General features: G+C 44.2%; 1 long non-coding RNA gene across 2 annotated transcripts in view; it reads right to left on the bottom strand.

Moving 5' to 3' along the window:
* LOC125633977 (uncharacterized) overlaps positions 1-23152 on the bottom strand; it is a 173574-nt gene that overhangs the window by 23498 nt on the left and 126924 nt on the right. For both annotated transcript variants that reach the window (XR_007355750.2, XR_007355753.2), the window contains exons 3-4: positions 21574-22623; positions 3185-3287 (exon numbers count right to left, since the gene is read on the bottom strand). This is a non-coding gene — a long non-coding RNA (uncharacterized LOC125633977). The remainder of the gene's footprint in view (positions 1-3184; positions 3288-21573; positions 22624-23152) is intronic.

Here is a 23152-nt window from a genome sequence, read left to right as displayed (position 1 = left end):
GAGTTACTTCTGACTTACTCTAGGTGAGTCTAAGATGAGATAAGAACCATGTCTATGGCCTCCACAAATGCTAGAGCGGATTACAACTTGTCAGATGTCCACCCTCTTAGGGCATGTCTACACTGACACCTGCGGCTGAGCACGCCAGCTGACTCAGGATTGCAGGGCTTGGGTTAATGCGCTGTTTAATTACAGTGTAGACATTCGGGTTCAGGCTGCAGCCGGGGCTCTAGCACCCTGCAAGGAGGGAGGGTCCCAGAGTTCCGGCTGCAGCCTGAGTCCAAACATCGACACTGCATTTAAACAGCCCTTTAGCCCAAGCCCCGTAAGCCCGAGCCAGTTGGTGTGGGCCAGCCACAGGTGCCTGATTGCAGTGTAGACATACCCTAAGAGCCTCTTCAGACCCAAAGTCCGCACTTGCAGTGGGAGTCCCAGAGCAAGATGGTGGTGATGTGTTGTGAAGCAGCCGACAGCCCTATGGTGTGAAAAAAAATCACTAGTATCATTTAAAGTGTTTTTATCTGGCATCGGAAAATAGTGTTAAAACTACAAAAGAGTCCTTCTGCACCTACATCAGAGGGAACCAAGTATGGACTGGAACACTAGCTCAAGAATAGAATTTTTAAAAGCAGCTTGATAGACACTAAATTGCTTCATGTCCTTGTCATTTGGGGTCACCCCACACTTTATGATTCTTGCCCACTCAGTCTTAGGGGAATGCAGCATGGGCTGCTATTATTGGTATGGTTTTCGGTTGGCTATGGTTTCCTCAGGCTTTAAGAATAAAAACTAGTAATTCTGGTTTTGGCCCAAACCTCTTCCTACGGTAGGGTAGGTGGATTGGAGATTTCCATCTTGGCCTTCCCAGCATGGCTCCCATTCACCGGTTTTACTGAAAGCAAAACCTTACATAAGCAATGGGTATATGTTGGTTTATGATGAAGAAAATAGTTCTAGAGCCAGAAGCTGAAGAGGTAGAACCAGAGATGGATGAGGTCCTTGGAACAGCTTCTACTGCACGCATCAATCTTATGGATCTAATGACAATGAATCATGCCACAATAAGCCTGATTCTTTTCCTAAACACATTGGCTAAAAGTTCACTTTTGCAGCCTACAGCAGGGTATTTCCAAAAGCCAGAACATTGTGAGAAGCTAGAGAACGTGAAACAAACTATATGGGGAATGGAGTATATGTATATTGTACAAAAATGAGAAAAGTTGCAAATAATTGCATTTTACAGGCACATTGTTGTCTTAAGTTAGAATAAATGCTGTGGTTAAGTAAATTAAAAATTAAACAGGAACATGCAATTATTAAAATCTGTATGCTTAATATTTGAGCCAACCACTGTGGTTTCTTCTCTCTGTTGATTTACAAGATATATGGTTAATTTTAAAAATGCAAGAATGGTCTCTAAAATCATGCAAGAATTTTACCAGTAGCATAAAATGTTCCAAATATTAGTATAATAAAATATTTTACTTGCAAATCAGCTTATAAATGTTTTCCTAAAGCAAGCAGTATAATGTAGCTGCAAATTGTATTACAAGTTCAAGTAGAATTTCTCCCAATAATCACTCCTCATTCCATCCACTAACTAAACAACTATTACATTTCATCAGATTATCCGGCAAAATAACAATCATAGTTGTTTCAAAGAGAGGATCTAGCCAATAAAATCCATTTAGATAAAATATATCTAAGTTATATTTAAAGATAAGCTCAAAGCAAGGGACTGATACAAAGCCCATGGAAGTCATTGGGAGTTTTTCCATTGACTTCAGTTTGGCATTGAATCCATCTCAGAGCCCATCCACCATGTACGCTGGGCAAGTTTGAATCCAGACTTTGCAGGTCAGGCCTACCTCTGCTTATCTCATAACAGTGAAATTTATACCTGTGCAAAGGAGAGGGCAGGTACCCATAGTGTACCTATGAAGATGGTTAGTTCTTTTTATTAATTATTTTTTAAATCATAGCATCTATGAGCCCCAGTCCTGTAGCAGGACTCTACTGTGGTAGGTGCTGTACAAATGGAACAAAAAGACAGTCCTTGTCCCAAAGAGCTTACAATCTAAATATAAGACAAGAGACAACAGATGGATACAGACAGACAGGCAAGTGCAAGGAAATAATGAGTACAACATTAGTCAGCAAGCAATAGAAAACAGGGTAAATGTCCCTATATCCCTATATGTTGCTTTATGGAAGACAGAAGGGCATCTGTGTGATATTTCTACCCAGCGCCTGTGTTGATTCATAAAACCCCTCCAAAATCACCCCACAGACATCCACCCAACCCAGATAATTACCCTCCGTGGAAGCAGCCAGAATTTAGTTAAGAGAGAGAGAAATTCACTGGTACTTTTACCACTGCACTAAACACAATATAAACCCTCTCAGGCAGTTCAGTCTAGGAATCACTACCAACCATTATTGACTTTGTAGCAAAATAATGGCTTTGTACATTATTAGCATTAGTTGTATTAACATAGCTAATGGATATTAATACCATATGAAAAAGTGCTCATTAAAACATTGTAAAATGCACTTGGTTAGTGATTTGCAGTTTTAAAAGCATAACTTCTTAACTAATGTGTTTAATGCACATATTGTATTTATAATTGCAGAATTACATGTGCTTATTTTAATAAATTATGCTTTCAAAAGAAATGTGTTCAAGATTATCAGACCAAACATATCCTTTTCACACCTCTACAGGAAATGTGTTTCCTTTGGCTTTTTTTGGTTTCTTGTATTCCTATTTTTGTAGTGCAGTGAAAATATACTGTGTATAATGATTAGGGTAGTAGATAAGGAGCTAGGACTCTTGGGGGTCTATGCCTTCTTTTGCCACTGTTTTTGTTTTGTTTTGTTTTTTTGTGGACGGGGATTGCCTGATTTTGGGGAAGTCATTAAGCCTCTTTCTGCCTCAATGTCCCTCATCTGTAAAATGCCCCTCCCCCAAATCACTTAAGTGTTCATAGATTCACAGATTCCAAGGCCAGAAGGGAGCATTTTGATCATCTAGTCTGATCTCCTGAATAACACAGGCCATAGAACTTCCCCAAAATAATTCCTAGAGTATATCTTTTATAAAAAGATCCAATCTTGATTTTAAAATTGTCAGTGATGGAGAATCCCACGCGACCCTTTGTAAATTGTTCCAGTGGTTACTTACCCCTAGTGTTAACAGCTTATGCCTTATTGCCAATCTGAAGCTTGACACTTGCAAAGCTTGATCCATGTTTGCAAAGTGCTTTGAGAGTCTCAGATGAAAGGTGCTGCGGAAATGAAAAACATTATTATTCTTCTGTGATGATTTTTGGAAGGGGGAGAAGGTTATGTTTTTCTCTTTATTCTCCTACATTTCTGAATTTTAACAGTCATTTTAACACTCCTTCACCCCCCCCCCCTTATTTTCACACCATTCTACAGTATGTGCAAAGAAAAATAAAACACCTTGGACAGAATAATTTGGCCTGGGAAAACTGGCTATTTAGAAACCAGAGATTATGAAATGTTATTCCAAGAATTGGCTCCTTGCAGAAATTAAGTCTGACAACAGGACCAATATGCACCCCAGTCTCTCAAGTACACACACCCTAGTCCTTGTTTGATGCTGAATTTCCTACCGAACCAGCTAATCTAATCACTGCTGCATTTGGCAGTTCTGATCCCTGTGAGTTGTGGAGCTCAAAAGAGGAGTGTATGCAAATAACTGGTACTACAAATGCACACATCAACAGTGGGACAAGACAGAACCAGCCAAGTAAACAGCTTGGAGAGACATCCTACCGCTCTCTTCTTTCCAGGAATAAACTCACCCAAGTCTCCCTGAATTTAGTAGGCCCACCCTGACTACCTTAATAATAGATTAAGCAGTTTCCAGTGAGCTCTGCTCTGCCATAACCAATGTCTGGACAGTAGATTTCTTCACATACCTAGCACTCAGAAGCAGCCCTTCATAGAAAGCACCAACACAGTTCCCATGGATGAAATTCACCCTTGTGCAAAAAGCTAGCACAAGGCCTATGCGCCACATAAGTCCTACTTTAGCCCTATTTTGAGGGCTTAATTGGAACATATGTAGCGCATAGGCCTTGCACTGGCCTTCTCCACAGTCGTCAATTGCACCCAATCAGCAGAGCAGCAGGGAACCAAGGTGATGGTGTAATAATCAGGGGTGAAGCAGTGGGCTATTGCACTTGCCTCTCCGCTCTGAAGGCCCAGTTTATATCACTGATGCTTTGATTCTGGTGGTCTCCATCTAGATCCCTATCACTATTCACAAAACAATTGCTACCTTATTGTCATGTTTGTCAATTGCTGGTCTAGTGGAACAGTAGAAGAAAGGTGCATTTGGCAGCCACCTGATTAGGCAGTAGAGAAAACAAAGGGAACGGACAACAGTGGGGATCCTTAGCACTTTGTCTGGACTGCCCTTACTCACATCAGGTAGAGGCATGCACATTGAAAAGAAAACCAAAAGGGCTAGATCTTGCATTACCCTTGGCTCCCTTTGTACTGAACAAAAAACACAAAGGAGATGGATTCTGGCTGCAACACACCAATGGAGAACTCCCCTGCTGGAAAGCCAGGAGAGTTAGCTCCTGCAGGAGGAAAGGGTGGGGTTGAGGCAGAGCGCAGCTATTGATCCTCCATGGACAAATGATCTCCAGTGACATAGCTTAGAGCAGCCCTGACGCTGTTTTAACTCACACTGAGGCTATGCTGTCTGAGAATCAATGAGCCATAACCAGCTTCCCGACAGCAGCCCCTCCATCCCTGCACTGAGCTCAGTTCAGATATATATTGATATGATAATAACAAACCTGATTCCAGAATAGAGCTTGGGTAAAGATCCAAGTCTCAGACTAGAAGAATCTACAAGAAACAATGTGACTTTTTATGTGCACTCAGGAGAAACCCATCTGAGATCATCAAGAAAACCCAAAGCAAAGAAGTGTTCAAGGACACTTGAAGAGGCCAGTTTAACAAGGGTTTTGATTTGAAAATCACAGGTTTAACCTTGCCTCTTTAACTGCTTTCTTATATTTCTATTTTTTGTTTAACTTTGAACCAAAGTCCAAGCTGTAAATCTGTTTATTGAGTTTTAAACAAACAAGATCACCCAAGACCACTAGTTGTTGCCTAACAACAATCCTTTCGTCTAGTTCCAGCAAAGTCCTTCTGGCTCCATTTCAGATTCCTTCAGAGTTACTGAAACCTTTCTTCAGGAACATCTGTCCAGATAATGTAAAGACTCGTAGCTGTGGCCCTTTGATCAAACATCTCCATGAGTGCAGGACTCAGAAGAAACCCCTGTCTCTTCTTTTAATCCTCCATCTCTTAAAGACCATGAGCTTTTCTTTAAAATGCCTCAGGTTCCAGTTTAGAACCAACCTTGCTGAGAAGGTCATGAATGGAACACACTCCTGAATTGTCTAGAGGCAGACTGGGGAAGTTTGCCACTGTATCTTATTAGCACAGAGACCCCTAAGCAGGACACTTTCCCTCGATTTCACATCCCTCAAGCAACTTTTCAGGTTCCTATGGAAAAAAATCTCCATGGTGCTTTATTGAGTTCACTTGACATTCCAAAATTAATGAGGCTTCTGTCTCTCTCTTAACCTCTAAGAACTATTGTGACCTCTAAAAGAAAAGAGATAATCTGATAAAAGTACTGCACTCCGACAGCCTTTTTCGGACTTTTCCAGAGAAGATGGTTAACACGGTTGGAGCCTTAATCTTCACACAGAAAAGCACTGAGACACAGAGTCAATTGAGCTCTCATTCTCCCTCGGCCACCTCACAGCAACTCTTTCACGTGCTGCCTGCCCTTTACACTGTCACTGGGAAAGAACCAACGTCACATCAGGTGACGGTTTAATGCCAGGAAGGTGCTGAATACCTGCAAAAGTGTGATCATCCTCAGAGGGTGCAGCACACCACCTTTTTAAAGAGGGAACCCTGTACTTCTTCTAACAGGGAGGATGCACACAGTGCTGTGAGACAGGACAGTCTAGAAGTGAATGCCCAAATGAGCAGACACATGAGCCTTCCTGAACCCCACAGAGTCCACAAGAGACAACATTCCCCTGAGAATGTGGTTGGACCTGTTCCTTTGGTGGGGATGGTGCGAGGGCCTGAATTTAAGACGATTGTAAATAACCAGCATCTAGAAATAGTGAAACTGCAAACCGAGTACCTATTGTGCCTTATATTGGGGTAACACCAAGAGGCTCACCCACCCCCACAATGAAGCCTGAATAGGTCTTTTCAACCACTAAGCAGTGATACAAAACATCATTTTCCTCCAAAGCCTGCTAGTCAAAATGCATAGTAAAAGGCTTTCCTCATCCCAGCTCTAAGCAAAGTAAAAGATCCCCAAGCCTGTCTGTATGTCGACAAAATGACCTTTCTTCAGCTGGAGTCCATGCAGAAGAATAAGGCTGGTTTCAGCCAAAGGAAATACAGGAAAAGGTAGAGGCTGTTTTGCAAAGGTTTCCTACAGACAGCACAAGAGAAATCCCTTGGGTGAAATCCAAATTCCAGCTTTCTCTGACTTCCAACTTCCCTGGGTAATAATACCTCTTGGAGGAGGAGCCTGCTTAATCCATGATGTTCCTGTTCTTCCACTACCCCCTGTTTAGAGAACAGATGGAGAGCAACCAGATTAGCAGGTGGCTGTAATACACTTCCTGGTAATTTTTTGCAGGCTCATTTGGGTATTTAGGGAGGGATTTTAATAACACCCATTTTACCATAACCCCTGCGGGGTTCATTCACCCTTGTGCCCTAGATTAAAAGCAATCCCCAAACCTCAGATTTTTGCCATTTCAGGTCAAATGGCCTTCTGTGGGAACAGTTAACTTTCCTTTTTTATAGCTATCCTAGATCCAATCACTGCAGGACCTTTTTGTTGTTGGGGTTTTTTTTCCCCATCAGAGAGGTAACCCCCACCTCTCTTTGGACTACCAGCTACATCCATCTATGTCTAGGCATAGGCAAATCATCTCACTCTTTGGTCCTGGATGTGTTCTCCAAAAATGGCAGGGGAGATTTCATAGAATATCAGGGTTGGAAGGGACCTCAGAAGGTCATCTAGTCCAACCCCCTGCTCAAAGCAGGACCAATCCTCAATTTTTGCCCCAGATCCCAAATGGCCCCCTCAAGGATTGAACTCACAACCCTGGGTTTAGCAGGCCAATGCTCAAACCACTGAGCTATCCCTCCCCCCAGATTGCCTCAACTATTTCTGCAAAGAAGAGGCTGGAATGGCAGTGCATGAGATTCCCCTCCCCCAGAAAACTGGTTTTCTGGGGGGGGGGGGGTTAGGAAATGTGTTTTTCCCCTCTAAAAGATCCCTCCTGAGAGGGCATCTTTCTAAACAGTTAGAATTTTCCACACCTTTCCAAGGTGCAATGGATTAATCTCCAACTAAATCACACTCCCACATTTTTTCCATCCATTTAGGTTATCTGGCTAAGCTTCTAATGTATCATTACAGAGTTCTCTACCGTATTTCAATCCTGCTCTAATCCTAAACCCCTCAAAGAACTTTAACTGTACAGAGCAAATCTATGAGGTCCACAAGAAAGAAATCAAGATCATGATCAGATCCTGAGATAATCTAGCAAAAATTAATCTGAGTAAAAATTGCACTTCATTGTTCCGGTCTGCTCCCAGCTATAAAAGGCCTCAGATTCACTACAGGGCAAATCTTACTGGCGGAAATCAGTTGATTTACTCTCTGCATTTGCTTTCATTCTAAAGTCAGCGGTCACCTTCATGTAAGTCCTGTTTATGATTAACTCACAGCCGTTCCATCCTGGAAGATAATCTTGTCACATTTCACAAGCTAAACAGGATTGGGAATGGCCAGTGTTTCAATAGGAGACCTTCAGAGAAAACCCAAATTGCTGCAAGGTGTGGTGCTGATGCTTCAGTAGGTGGCACTCTTTCCTCTCAGTCAGTACTGAGCCCGTGCTAAAGCTCTTCTTTTGATGCACTGTAATGTTGGAGGTCTTTCCAAGGAGAGTAAAAATCAGGGTCCTGACTATTTCTGGTCATTACAGATTGCATGGCACTTTCACAAGAGTAATGTGTTAGCTACAGTGTCCTGGTCAAATTCCAGTTTCGATGGATACATTCTGTCCACTGACATTTCCCCGCGGTTTCAAATGGACCTAATATTCTTTTTCACTTTCTTTCTTTTACTCTCATGGAGTGTTGCCAAACAACTGCTGTGGGCCACTCCAGAGGTGACTGTATGTCAGCAGCGGTGATGTGCTACCCTGTATATACAATAGACCATCTGTAACGTGCTTTGCGATCCTTTGGAATGCAGCATCTAAACTCAATATATTATTATTCTAGGGGTATGTCTACACTACGGAATAAGGTCGAATTTATAGAAGTCGGTTTTTTAGAAATCGGTTTTATAAATTCGAGTGTGTGTGTCCCCACAGTAAATGCTCTAAGTGCATTAAGTGCATTAACTCGGCGGAGCGCTTCCACAGTACCGAGGCAAGCGTCGACTTCCGGAGCGTTGCACTGTGGGTAGCTATCCCACAGTTCCCGCAGTCTCCGCTGCCCATTGGAATTCTGGGTTGAGATCCCAATGCCTGATGGGGCTAAAACATTGTCGCGGGTGGTTCTGGGTACATATCGTCAGCCTCCCGTTCCCTCCCTCCCCCCGTGAAAGCAAGGGCAGACAATCATTTCGCGCCTTTTTTCCTGAGTTACCTGTGCAGACGCCATACCATGGCAAGCATGGAGCCCGCTCAGGTAACCGTCACCCTATGTCTCCTGGGTGCTGGCAGACGCGGTACGGCATTGCTACACAGTAGCAGCAACCCCTTGCCTTGTGGCAGCAGACGGTACAGTACGACTGGTAGCCGTCATCGTCATGTCTGAGGTGCTCCTGGTCGCCTCTGTGAGGTCGATCAGGAGCGCCTGGGCAGACATGGGCACAGGGACTAAATTTGGAGTGACTTGACCAGGTCATTCTCTTTAGTCCTGCAGTCAGTCCTATTGAACCGTCTTATGGTGAGCGGGCAGGCGATACGGACTGCTAGCAGTCGTGCTGTACCATCTTCTGCCGAGCAGTCATGAGATGTGGATGGCATGCAGTCCGTCTGCTGCCAGCCAAAGATGTAAAAGATAGATGGAGTGGGTCAAAACAAGAAATAGACCAGATTTGTTTTGTACTCATTTGCTTCCCCCCCCTCCCCTGTCTAGGGGACTCATTCTTCTAGATCACACTGCAGTCAAGGTGCAGCGAGGTAAATCTAGCCATGTATCAATCAGAGGCCAGGCTAACCTTCTTGCTCCAATAAGGACAATAACTTAGGTGCACCATTTCTTATTGGAACCCTCTGTGAAGTCCTGCCTGAAATACTCCTTGATGTAAAGCCACCCCCTTTGTTGATTTTAGCTCCCTGAAGCCAACCCTGTAAGCGCCCCTCCCAGCGTCAGAGCAATGGCAAACAATCGGGCATCTGAGAGTGCTGTCCAGAGCAGTCACAATGGAGCGCTCTGATGGGGCTAAAACATTGTCGCGGGTGGTTCTGGGTACGTGTCGTCAGGCCCCCGTTCCCTCCCTCCCTCCGTGAAAGCAAGGGCAGACAATCATTTCGCGCCTTTTTTCCTGAGTTACCTGTGCAGACGCCATACCACAGCAAGCATGGAGCCCGCTCAGGTAACCGTCACCCTATGTCTCCTGGGTGCTGGCAGACGCGGTACGGCTTTGCTGCACAGTAGCAGCAACCCCTTGCCTTCTGGCAGCAGACGGTGCAATACGACTGGTAGTCGTCCTCATCGTGTCCGAGGTGCTCCTGGCCGCGTCGGCTGGGAGCGCCTGGGCAGACATGGGCGCAGGGACTAAATTTGGAGTGACTTGACCAGGTCATTCTCTTTAGTCCTGCAGTCAGTCCTATTGAACCATCTTATGGTGAGCAGGCAGGCGATACGGACTGCTAGCAGTCGTACTGTACCATCTTCTGCCAGGCAGGCAAGAGATGAGGATTGCTAGCAGTCGTATTGCACCATCTTCTGCCAGGCAGGCAAGAGATGGGGATGGCTAGCAGGCGTACTGTACCATCTTCTGCCAAGCAGCCATGAGATGTGGATGGCATGCAGTCCTTCTGCACCGTCTGCTGCCAGCCAAAGATGTAAAAGATAGATGGAGTGGGTCAAAACAAGAAATAGACCAGATTTGTTTTGTACTCATTTGCCTCCTCCCCTGTCTAGGGGACTCATTCCTCTAGGTCACACTGCAGTCACTCACAGAGAAGGTGCAGCGAGGTAAATCTAGCCATGTATCAATCAGAGGCCAGGCTAACCTCCTTGTTCCAATAACAACGATAACTTAGGTGCACCATTTCTTATTGGAACCCTCCGTGCAGTCCTGCCTGAAATACTCCTTGATGTACAGGCACCCCCTTTGTTGATTTTAGCTCCCTGAAGCCAACCCTGTAAGCCGTGTCGTCAGTCGCCCCTCCCTCCGTCAGAGCAACGGCAGACAATCGTTCCGCGCCTTTTTTCTGTGCGGACGCCATACCACGGCAAGCATGGAGCCCGCTCAGCTCACTTTGGCAATTAGGAGCACATTAACCACCACACGCATTATTCAGCAGTATATGCAGCACCAGAACCTGGCAACGCGATACCGGGCGAGGAGGCGACGTCAGCGCGGTCCCGTGAGTGATCAGGACATGGACACAGATTTCTCTGAAAGCATGGGCCCTGCCAATGCATGCATCATGGTGCTAATGGGGCAGGTTCATGCTGTGGAACGCCGATTCTGGGCTCGGGAAACAAGCACAGACTGGTGGGACCGCATAGTGTTGCAGGTCTGGGACGATTCCCAGTGGCTACGAAACTTTCGCATGCGTAAGGGCACTTTCATGGAACTTTGTGACTTGCTTTCCCCTGTCCTGAAGCGCATGAATACCAAGATGAGAGCAGCCCTCACAGTTGAGAAGCGAGTGGCGATAGCCCTGTGGAAGCTTGCAACGCCAGACAGCTACCGGTCAGTTGGGAATCAATTTGGAGTGGGCAAATCTACTGTGGGGGCTGCTGTGATGCAAGTAGCCCACGCAATCAAAGATCTGCTGATATCAAGGGTAGTGACCCTGGGAAATGTGCAGGTCATAGTGGATGGCTTTGCTGCAATGGGATTCCCTAACTGTGGTGGGGCTATAGATGGAACCCATATCCCTATCTTGGCACCGGAGCACCAAGCCGCCGAGTACATAAACCGCAAGGGGTACTTTTCAATAGTGCTGCAAGCTCTGGTGGATCACAAGGGACGTTTCACCAACATTAACGTGGGATGGCCGGGAAAGGTGCATGATGCTCGCATCTTCAGGAACTCTGGTCTGTTTCAAAAGCTGCAGGAAGGGACTTTATTCCCAGACCAGAAAATAACTGTTGGGGATGTTGAAATGCCTATATGTATCCTTGGGGACCCAGCCTACCCCTTAATGCCATGGCTCATGAAGCCGTACACAGGCAGCCTGGACAGTGGTCAGGAGCTGTTCAACTACAGGCTGAGCAAGTGCAGAATGGTGGTAGAATGTGCATTTGGACGTTTAAAGGCGCGCTGGCGCAGTTTATTGACTCGCTTAGACCTCAGCGAAACCAATATTCCCACTGTTATTACTGCTTGCTGTGTGCTCCACAATATCTGTGAGAGTAAGGGGGAGACGTTTATGGCGGGGTGGGAGGTTGAGGCAAATCGCCTGGCTGCTGGTTACGCGCAGCCAGACACCAGGGCGGTTAGAAGAGCACAGGAGGGCGCGGTACGCATCAGAGAAGCTTTGAAAAACAGTTTCATGACTGGCCAGGCTACGGTGTAAAAGTTCTGTTTGTTTCTCCTTGATGAACCCCCCCGCCCCTTGGTTCACTCTACTTCCCTGTAAGCTAACCACCCTCCCCTCCTCCCTTTAATCATTGCTTGCAGAGCCAATAAAGTCATTGCTGCTTCACAGTCATGCATTCGTTATTCATTCATCACACAAACAGGGGGATGACTACCAAGGTATCCCAGGAGGGGTGGTGGAGGAGGGAAGGAAAATGCCACACAGCACTTTAAGCACAGCACTTTAAAAGTTTACAACTTTAAAATTTATTGAATGACAGCCTTCTTTTTTTTGGGCAATCCTCTGTGGGGGAGTGGCTGGTTGGCCGGAGGCCTCCCCACCGTGTTCTTGGGCGTCTGGGTGTGGAGGCTATGGAACTTGGGGAGGAGGGCGGTTGGTTACAGAGGGGCTGCAGTGGCAGTCTGTGCTCCAGCTGCCTTTGCTGCAGCTCAACCATACACTGGAGCATACTGGTTTGGTCCTGCAGCAGCCTCAGCATTGAATCCTGCCTCCTCTCATCACGCTGCCGCCACCTTTGAGCTTCAGCCCTGTCTTCAGCCCGCCACTTACTCTCTTCAGCCCGCCACTTACTCTCTTCAGCCCTCCACCTCTCCTCCCGGTCATTTTGTGCTTTCCTGCACTCTGACATTATTTGCCTCCACGCATTCGTCTGTGCTCTGTCAGTGTGGGAGGACAGCATGAGCTCGGAGAACATTTCATCGCGAGTGCGTTTTTTTTTCTTTCTAAGCTTCACTAGCCTCTGGGAAGGAGAAGATCCTGTGATCATTGAAACACATGCAGCTGGTGGAGAAAAAAAAAGGGACAGCGGTATTTAAAAAGACACATTTTATAAAACAGTGGCTACACTCTTTCAGGGTAAACCTTGAAAGTTAACATTACATACATAGCACATGTGCTTTCGTTACAAGGTCGCATTTTGCCTCCTCCCACCGCGTGAACGGATTTTGGTTGAATGCCAGCAAACATACACTGCAATGCTTTGTTCTACAGTGATTCCCCAGTACGTGTTGCTGGCCTGGAGTGGTAAAGTGTCCTACCATGAAGGACGAAATAAGGCTGCCCTCCCCAGAAACCTTTTGCAAAGGCAGAACCGCAAATGCCAGGGCAAAGTAATCCTTTCACATGCTTGCTTTTAAACCATGTATAGCATTTTAAAAGGTACACTCACCAGAGGTCCCTTCTCCGCCTGCTGAGTCCAGGAGGCAGCCTTGGGTGGGTTCGGGGGGTACTGGCTCCAGGTCTAGGGTGAGAAACAGTTCCTGGCTGTCGGGAAAACCGGTTTCTCCGCTTGCTTGCTGTGAGCTATCTACAACCTCCTCCTCATCATCTTCTTCGTCCCCAAAACCTACTTCTGTATTGCCTCCATCTCCATTGAAGGAGTCAAACAACACGGCTGGGGTAGTGGTGGCTGAACCCCCTAAAATGGCATGCAGCTCATCATAGAAGCGGCATGTTTGGGGCTCTGACCCAGAGCGGCCGTTCGCCTCTCTGGTTTTCTGGTAGGCTTGCCTCAGCTCCTTCAGTTTCACGCGGCACTGCTTCGGGTCCCTGTTATGGCCTCTGTCCTTCATGCCCTGGGAGATTTTCAGAAAGGTTTTGGCATTTCGAAAACTGGAACGGAGTTCTGATAGCACGGATTCCTCTCCCCAAACAGCGATCAGATCCCGTACCTCCCGTTCAGTCCATGCTGGAGCTCTTTTGCGATTCTGGGACTCCATCATGGTCACCTCTGCTGATGAGCTCTGCATGGTCACCTGCAGCTTGCCACGCTGGCCAAACAGGAAATGAGATTCAAAAGTTCGCGGTTCTTTTCCTGTCTACCTGGCCAGTGCATCTGAGTTGAGAGCGCTGTCCAGAGCGGTCAGAATGGAGCACTCTGGGATAGCTCCCGGAGGCCAATACCATCGAATTGTGTCCACAGTACCCCAAATTCGAGCCGGCAAGGTCGATTTAAGCGCTAATCCACTTGTCAGGGGTGGAGTAAGGAAATCGATTTTAAGAGCCCTTTAAGTCGAAATAAAGGGCTTCATTGTGTGGACGGGTGCAGGTTTAAATCGATTTAACGCTGCTAAATTCGATCTAAAGTCCTAGTGTAGACCAGGGCTTGGACACTTTTCTGTCAGCAGAATTGTAACAGAAACTAAAATTCCTTGCTAGAGCTTCAGCTCACTTTCATTACACCCTGGACTCTGTAATTGAAATAGAAAATGTAATCCTAGCTTCCCTTTGATTGATGAACAGATGATGGTTCTGGAAACTGCTTCCATCCCTTAGACAGAAAACATATTTCAGAAGTGCCCACTAATTCTGTCCCAAATCAAGTGCGCTCATCTTCCAAATCCCTCAATCTCCTTAGTCATTCCTGTGGACTTCTCTACTAGAGAGAGATTAAACAAGTCAGGCAGGGGATCTGCAGCATCCTCAGCTCTTGGTTATCTAAGATGGATTTCTCCTGAGACCCCACTGGAAGGCACATATTCTTAAAGGGCAGATTTGCATTCTTCAACAGTGTGGTTATTATCCTTTGCATAGATTTGTCACATAATTTGAATGCTGTCCTACATGAAATGACACTATTCCTAGTCTCATCTTTTACAGCACTCCTGGGATTTCTAGAAGTCTCTCTGTTTGCCTTCAGGTCCTCTTTAGACCAATTTGCAGGCTGACATCAGAGGACTGCTGTTCTTTCTCTTGCTGTTTCCAACTAATAATATTTAAAGCCACCTATTTCTCTTTGCATTTGACAGAAAGGCAAGCAAGTACATTTTAAAAATCACCTGTTGGGTAAGTAATAAAAGCTTTGAGCCATTAAGTTCACATACATTTTCCTTGGTCTTCGCCGAGTTATGTCTAGGCTTGGAAGGATTAAATTTGTATTGGTAAATGTCAGTAAACATCGATTTCACAGTACACATACAAACTGACAACAAATATTTCCAGTGACGATAATAGAAATGTATAGATAGGCAAAGTAAGAAAAATGCTGGCTGTGAATTTATTAGAGTTTGATTTAAAGATATTTACTCTGTATATTTTGTATCTGTGATCTTGACCCCTCATAATTTCACACAACTGTGAAAATTTAATTTGATAAAAATAAAAAAGTTTACAAATAAACATCGATATTATCCATCCAAATAATTTTAAAAAATTGAATTCTGCCAAGCCTAGTTATGTGCAATAAAACAATTTGACTGTCCTTGACCACACTTAATCGTTGACTATCAGAGTATTCTAAGATATCCCTCAGACACAGTCTGATTACATTACACAGAAAGATTACATTAAATGCTTCCTGCATTTTTGGCTGGAACAGCTGCTAACCGTGACTATATAATCAAAGGTTGCACTAAGGTGTCTGCCTTCCCCATTCTATTTATGAGTAAGATTTTCTGCAAATTCTTTATAAGATCTCCTGGCAGCTCACATTTACTGTTTTCTTTTGCCTGCCATTTGCATGCCATGTAAGCCTGCGAGCCTACACCACAGTGACCCACATTCCAAACCGAAATCTATTTAAACACAAGGCCATTGACTGTATCAGTCATAATGATTTTATATGGGACTTTTAAATGATAGGCTTGTTTAGTGCAGAAAAATTTGTCAGATGTTCACAGCCTGAATTTCTGTGTTTAATTAGTCAGAGTAGTATACTTATATAAAACACTACTGGAAAATGCAAGTGCACGCACACACACACTTCTTGATTTTTATTTTTAGATGCTTTTATAAAAACAAGCCATCCCAGCCATGAACAAGCCATGAAACAAGCCCTCTCATTTGGTGTTCACTGCTCAAACATTTGCAGTTTATTAGTTTATATTAATATGTCACTGATTAGCCAAATAAAATGGCATATCTCCCACTCTCATTCTGGGGCAGGGAGGTATGATTTTTCTTAAAAGGACCTGCTGCACTTGTCTTACATATATTCCTGTTTAATGTAAAGTGACCCAATTCACAAAAAAGACCCATAATTACATACTTATTTCAGACTTTAAAGGACCATATGATTTGTTCGAGAGATAAGGTGAGTGAGGTAATATCTTTTATTGGACCAACTTCTGGTGGTGAGAGAGATGAGCTTTTGAGCTTACAAAGAGTTCTGAAGAAGAGCTCTGTGTAAACTCGAAACTTGTCTCTCTCACCACCACAAGTTGGTCCAATAAAAGATATTACCTCACCCACCTTGTCTCTCTGATATCCTTGGACGAACATGGCTACAACAACACTGCATATATGATTTGTTGTGACTGTTTACAACTGATCAAAATCTCATTGAACTTTTTTCCTTAAGTAGAACCTTCCATAATTATCATCCACAATCAGCAGGTGACAAATAACAATAGTGCTTAAGACTTCTATAGTGCTTTACAAAGGCTGGGACAAATTCACCCTTGGGTTTTATGAAGGTAAATACTAGTGGAGGACCAAAGAATAAGAAAGTCTGATGAGGGGGAGTTTATAGCTGCAGAAAGGGCCACTGCCTAACTTGCACTGGAGTGGGGGGGAGAGATATAAGGACCAGCACAGTCCAAAAAGTCTTCAGGGCTACCTAAAAAAGGGCTGTGGCCTGAGGAGCAGGAGTGCACTGATTCAATCCATTCCTTCAGCAGACTTCCCTGGTAGGGCACTTATGAAGTTTTGGCCATTAACTAAAGCTGCTGTAGCCAGAGAGAAACCACCTCCATTCCCTCACAGTGAAGCTTCCTTGTAGCAAAAAGGGCTTGGTGGTGCAAGGAAGTGTAATGCACACCTCCCAGCATTACGGGTCTGATTCTACCCCACTGATGTCATTGAGAGTTTTTCCATTGATTTCAGTGGGAGCTGGAGCAGGCCCTATTGTCACTGAATCTGTCCCACAAACTGAATCTCACAACGCTCCTGCGAGATACGTATGATTCTTTCTATTTTACAAGCAGAGGAATGGAAGCAGACAAGTTAAATGACTTGCCCAAGGTCACAGAAAGAGTCATGGTCAGAACTGGAATGTGGGAGTTCCTGGCTTTCAGTCTAGTGCTGAGACCACTAGTTCTTGCCATTTTCTCATCAGCTGTTCTCATCTAGGCTTGAATTAAAAGCATGCAACAGAGCATCTCTCTTATTTATAATACTGATGGAGTAACAACACGCATCTGAGCAATGGGTACATTACAAATCTAATCATCAAATAAATATTTTAGGGCCAATCAATTTAGGGCCTTCATGCAATCTGGGGCAGAATTTAGCCATTAGCAATGAATGAGTCTATGAAATTAAATGAACTCAGCCTTGTAAATTAAAAAATCTAGCAGATCTTAAAAACAAAGTAGTTAGTTGCCAGGTGGTATGGAGATCACCAATCCGCCGTCCTGTCAAACAGCAAATATAGGGGGAAGTTATCTGCCCAATGAGCTCTGGAACCACCTTGAATTCTTGATTGTCTAACAGGAGTTGCAGTCCAACTGTTCACATGTTCCTCACACCCATAACATATATAGGCTGATAGTGCACACAATAGGAGTGGGGTTTAGATAGCTAATGTTAAAAAGAATTGTCAAACACAACACTGAAAGGGCCCACAGCTCATAAATTAAAAATCTGTTGATTAAGTAACAGCCATTTCCTCATGTATGTGCTCTATTTTAACAGGCACATTTTAAATGCGATTGTACCAGTTGTGCAGATTTTTTCTCTCAAAGACTCGTTATTACTCTAATTTGTTCCACAGTAAAATCAAATATTCTCTAATGTTTTTCATGTCAAAATGACAGGGGGAGAGGGGGGGTGAAATACTATTTTAGCACCACAGCAAATTCCATTAAATGCCAGAGGAGTTTAAAGTCTTGTTGTGTATCTCAAACTCCCATTTTTAATTAGATCTCTAGTATCCTTATTTTCCAGCCAGGGTGGGAATTCTTTAGAGCTAAACCACTCTGGCATAAGCGCAGAACTTGTTCACAGACCATGGCTGTATTAGATTAATATAAAACTGTCTTATGTAGATTTTAGAGGAGCAGCCGTGTTAGTCTGTATTCGCAAAAAGAAAAGGAGTACTTGTGGCACCTTAGAGACTAACAAACTTATTTGAGCATAAGCTTTCGTGAACTACAGCTCACTTCATTGGATGCATGCAGTGGAAAATACAGTGGAGAGATTTATATACATAGAGAACATGAAACAATGGGTGTTACCATACACACTGTAACGAGAGTGTATGGTAACACCCATTGTTTCATGTTCTCTATGTATATAAATCTCCGCACTGTATTTTCCACTGAATGCATCCGATGAAGTGAGCTGTAGCTCACGAAAGCTTATGCTCAAATAAATTGGTTAGTCTCTAAGGTGCCACAAGTCCTCCTTTTCTTTTTGTCGTATGTAGTTGTGGACAAAATAAACCATCTGGAATGCTGTTCTCCCTTCCCAACCATCTTTCAGTCTATTGCAATTTGAAAATGGTGCTTTCCCCATCCTACCCTAAACTGTTGTGTAGGACCAGGGGTACTGCTAAACAGTTGCTCTGTTCCACCCCAGAAGGGGCTGTTTTTAAATTACACCTCAGTGATTCAAATTTGAGTGCTTTGAGATCTGTAAGGATAACATATTTTTTCCACTGAAGACTGGGTTGCACAGTACTGGATTGCCATAAGCACCATTCAGACCTGCTAGGTGAGGAACAATCCACGACCAGTATGAAGAAGATGGTGACAATGAGAAGAATTTACTTACAGGGTTTTATACTTTTTATATTGGACCTGGCTGCAACCTCATTTATGATCTTAGCACAATGAAGTTACACCAGTAATATCAGATTCAGGGCCTCTATTGCTAAATTATCCTAATCCATTTTTATTTGCAAATCGATAATCGTCGCAGAGGATTCACAGATTTATGGAGTTTAAGACCAGAAGGGACCATTAGATCATCTAATCTGACCTCCTGTATAACACAGGTCATCGAATTTTACCCAATTACCGCTGTAGTGTGTGTGGCGGGGGGGGGAGGGAACCTACTGGCCAAACACCCGGCGTGGGCACAACTGTTGTGGAGGCTACAGCCGTCCTAAAGCTGCGATAGTGACCATGGAGCTGCCTGAGTCTCTGTGACTGTGCATAGCCTATAGTTTGAGGTTAAATCTGAAAACCTATTAGATTTTTTAAAAAATATGATCTATACCCAAAAGCCGGGAGTGCTGTATGGGCTAAAGCCGTGAGCCATGCATATAGCTAACTCTGTGCAGTTGTTTGCACTTAAACCAAAGACCTAATGCCCTCAATCTGCCTTATGTGAACGTCGGTGACTATAAATCAACACTCAGTTCAACTGTTCCAAATGGCAATTTCTTTTACATTATCGTGGAGCATGCTGAGGATAACCTGGAAAGGATAATAATTACCTCAGAGTAAACAGTGCAGGGGAGCTCTCCACCTTGTGCTTATTTTGTCTTATTCAATATGTATCATTTTGATTTAAAATCATTTCCGGAAACACAATAATTGCTTTCTGCTTTCATTTTATTTAAACCGTCACATAATGCGGCACCTGGAGAGATTATTTTTATTAAGCCCTGATCACCCTGGGTGAGAAGGGAAGTGTGAATGGAGTCCCTCCTCCAGAGCAATGCTCATATACTGTGCATGAGTCTGTAGGCCCCGGTATGCCATTAAGGAAAATAGATCTGCCCTTTACAAGCTTGGCCGTGCTGGGGGATGAGGTGAGCAAAGACTGATACTTGACTCAGCCTCTCTAAATAAAGAAAAGCTTGCTAAACGCATTACAGTCAACAAAACCATGCAGATAAAGGGAGAGAATTATTGCAGATACAGCAAAGAGGAAACAGACATGTATATCTGTAAAAAGCCATCCTAACAAGGAGAGAGCAAGAATTATAAGATCACTCACCTAAATACCTCCCAGGATGTCTTCTCTGATTAAGGATTTGTGAGAGTTATTGAGTTTTGAATTAGATGCACTTTAATAAAACAGTAGAATGTTCTTATCAGATTGCACCTGTATTGATTGTGTTAAAGAGGTCTATCCTCAGATCAAGGTCAGTGATTTTACATAAACTCACTAGGTACATAGAATCACTATTTATATTTAGGATTCCTATAGTCTATCCTCTTTGTTAGATTTTAATAGTTATTTGTGACACTTAGGAACAAATATACAATTCTCTGTCTCCTCTTCCACCCCCCCTCCTTTATTCCAATTACAAGATATTTCAGATTTCTTTTCTTTTAACAGTACTGCAATAGAATTTTAGGACTCAGTCATCCTGCAAACAATTATTATTAAGTGCATTGCTGCCATAGCTGGTCCTATTAACTTCAACAGGACTACTCGTGATAGTAAGCGCTATGTTTGGCAGCAACCATTTGCAAGACAGAGACCTCTCACAAAACTCGGTGACTGGGCAACAAAATGACAGATCAGATTCAATGTTGATAAATGCAAAGTAATGCACATTGGAAAACATAAGGTCAACTATACATATAAAGTGAGGGGGGGGTCTAAATTAGCTGTTACCACTCGAGAAAGAGATCTGGAGCCATTGTGGATAGTTCTCTGAAAAGACCCACAAAATGTGCAGCAGTCAAAAAAGCAAACAGAATGTTGGGAATCATTAGGAAAGGGATAGACAATAAGACAGAAAATATCATATTGCCTCTCTATATATCCATGGTATGCCCACATCTTGAATACTGCATGCAGATGTGGTGGTCCCATTTCAGAAAAAATATATTGGAACTGGAAAAGTTAAAGAAAAGGACAACAAAATTATTAGGGGTATGGAACAGCTTCCATATGCAAGAGGTTAATAAGACTTTTCATCTTGGAAAAGAGACGACTAAGGGGGGATATAATAGAGGTCTGTAAAATCATGACTGGTGTGAAGAAAGTAAATAAGAAAGTGTTATTAACTCCTTCTCATAACACAAGAACTAGGGGTCACCCAATGAAATTAATAGGCAGCAGGTTTAAAACAAATGGAAGCAAATATTTCTTCACACAGTGCACAGTCAACCTGTGGAACTCTTTGCCAGAGGATGTTGTGAAGTCCACAACAATAACAGTTCAAAAAAGAAATAGATACGTTCATGGAGAATAGGTTGATCAATGACTTTTAGCCAGGATGATCAGCGATGCAACCCTAAGCTCTGGGTGTCTCAAATTCTGATTGCTAGATGCTGAGACTGGACGACAGGGGAGGGATCACTTGATAATTGCCCTGTTCTGTTCATTCCCTCTAAAGCATCTGGCACTGGCCACTGTTGGAAGACAGAACACTTGGGTAGACGGTCTGACCCTATATGGTCGTTCTTATGTTCTTATTTTGCCTAGCACAGATGCATTCTAAAATGATCTACAGACTTAAGGAAACATTGTATACTTCATATAACCAAGTTCCTTTAGTTAAGTAAAATTCAGTACTTAAAATTTTCGTAATATAATCTACAGATTAGACCGTCAGCTGGTGTGAATCAATATTGCTCCACTGACTTCACTAGAGCTATGTCAGTTTATTACTGCAGTCTAAAAATCCAGGAGGCTTCTGAGCAGTAAAATAATTTTCTTGAGAGTGAGTGAACACGTGCGTGAGAGAGAGAGAGAGAGAGAGAGAGAGAGTATGTGTGTGTGTGCGTGAGTATACAAAGAGAGACAGACAGATACACTTTTTTGTTTGTTTACTTACCGCCCAATTTGGTTCTGCTACCAGGCTGCAGACACGTGACATTGGGGCCAGACCCCATTTAACCAGGAAACAAAGGCTGATAGTTCCAAAGAATGTGATCCACAGCAGATGAGGGATCAGCTCAGCCACCTTCTGCCTCATCCAGGAGCGAGATCCAGGTCCTTCACAGCATGGCCAGACCAGAGAGCTACCAAGAAGGTGAGGGGTCCTGGGGCTACTGCTACAGCCAACAGGCTTCTTCATATGGAGTCACCACTCCACAATCAGCAGCACGAAAGGGCTAGTCCAAATGGCCCCAGGGGCCTATTTGGCTAGGGATCTGGGAAGAAATTCTACCCTGCTTCCTGCTGCTCTCTCTCCTCCTATTGGAGGATGGCAGTGCCATTCAAGTAAGGACTGCAGGGACACAGCAGGCTGAAAGGCTGAGCTCGGGGAAGGCCGAGGGAGCAACCTGACTGCATGGCCACTAGGAGCCTGTACTGTAGGGCATGCAGGAATCAGTGAGAGGCCAAAGGGAAGGAGGCACCTGGAGCTTTGACTAAGGGACTGATGTTGCAGAAGCACTGGGACTGTTTGTTTGCTGATAAAAGTGCCTGTTTATTAGTGACAGGGTGGTGTTCAAGTGATTTCTGGATGAATGCCTGCCTCCCCAATGGCAAGAGGAGGTTTCTTCACCCCAAGGCAAGGGGTGGGAGTTCAGAACTAACTACCGGGGGGGTGGGGGGCACCATGTTTGTATGGGGAGGAAAGGGGAAGGAGGACTGGGAGGGGTCTCCTAACCTGGGCCACCATAGCAGAAGCTTCTGAGACGAAGCAGGAACTGAGTGGAGCAAGGCAGCTATAGGGCAGTGAGAGCTGGGGAGTGTCAGAACTCCAGTTGTTGAACTGGGTGGTGGAACCAGCAGCTGGGAGAGCCGGAAACCAGAAGGACCAAGATTTCTTGACCTGCAGTTCCAAATGTCATGACAGATGAGGAAGTGAGCGGAGGGTACTCAATCAATCTAAAACACAAATTTTATCCAAGGCAACTCAGACTCCTCCGAACTCCGTCTGCAAAGAAAGAAAGAAGGCATAGCAGCTCAACACAGAGCACATTCATGCGGTTCAAAGATAGAGCTAGAAAGGCGTTTGGTTTGGTTTAAAGAGCTGCCAGTCTTTTTGCCCCAAGCCTGAGCCAAAACCATGGAAACAACAGATGGGGAAATGGAAGGAGAAAGGCCAGCGAAAAACTTGACAAGAACATTTGAAGCTTTCCTCTGGAAATCTTGAAAACCTCAACACATTCCAGGCTTCAAAGATCATCCTTGGTAGATTCCAAGCACATTAACCTGCCATGCTGAGGAGGAAACAAGGCAAGAGAATTCTCGCTTGCCATCACTGGGCCACCAGTGCTAAGTAAAGGCACGCTCTTTGGGGAAGAATGCCAAAAAGAGCCCTGCTCTTTCCTCAGATAGCTACAGTTCAGCATATTGCCACACAGCATAGAGCTTCATATGGATCACTACAGCAGCTTCCACCTGCCTATTTTCCACTCTTGGTGCTTGCAAGTGCAGAACAAAGAGTGTGCAGGCAACAAGGT

The sequence above is a fragment of the Caretta caretta genome, chromosome 3 (genome assembly GCF_965140235.1).
Source record: "Caretta caretta isolate rCarCar2 chromosome 3, rCarCar1.hap1, whole genome shotgun sequence".
Taxonomy (NCBI): Eukaryota; Metazoa; Chordata; order Testudines; family Cheloniidae; genus Caretta; species Caretta caretta.
The sequence above is the reverse complement of the archived record's forward strand: the minus strand, read 5'-3'. Positions and strand labels throughout refer to the sequence as shown.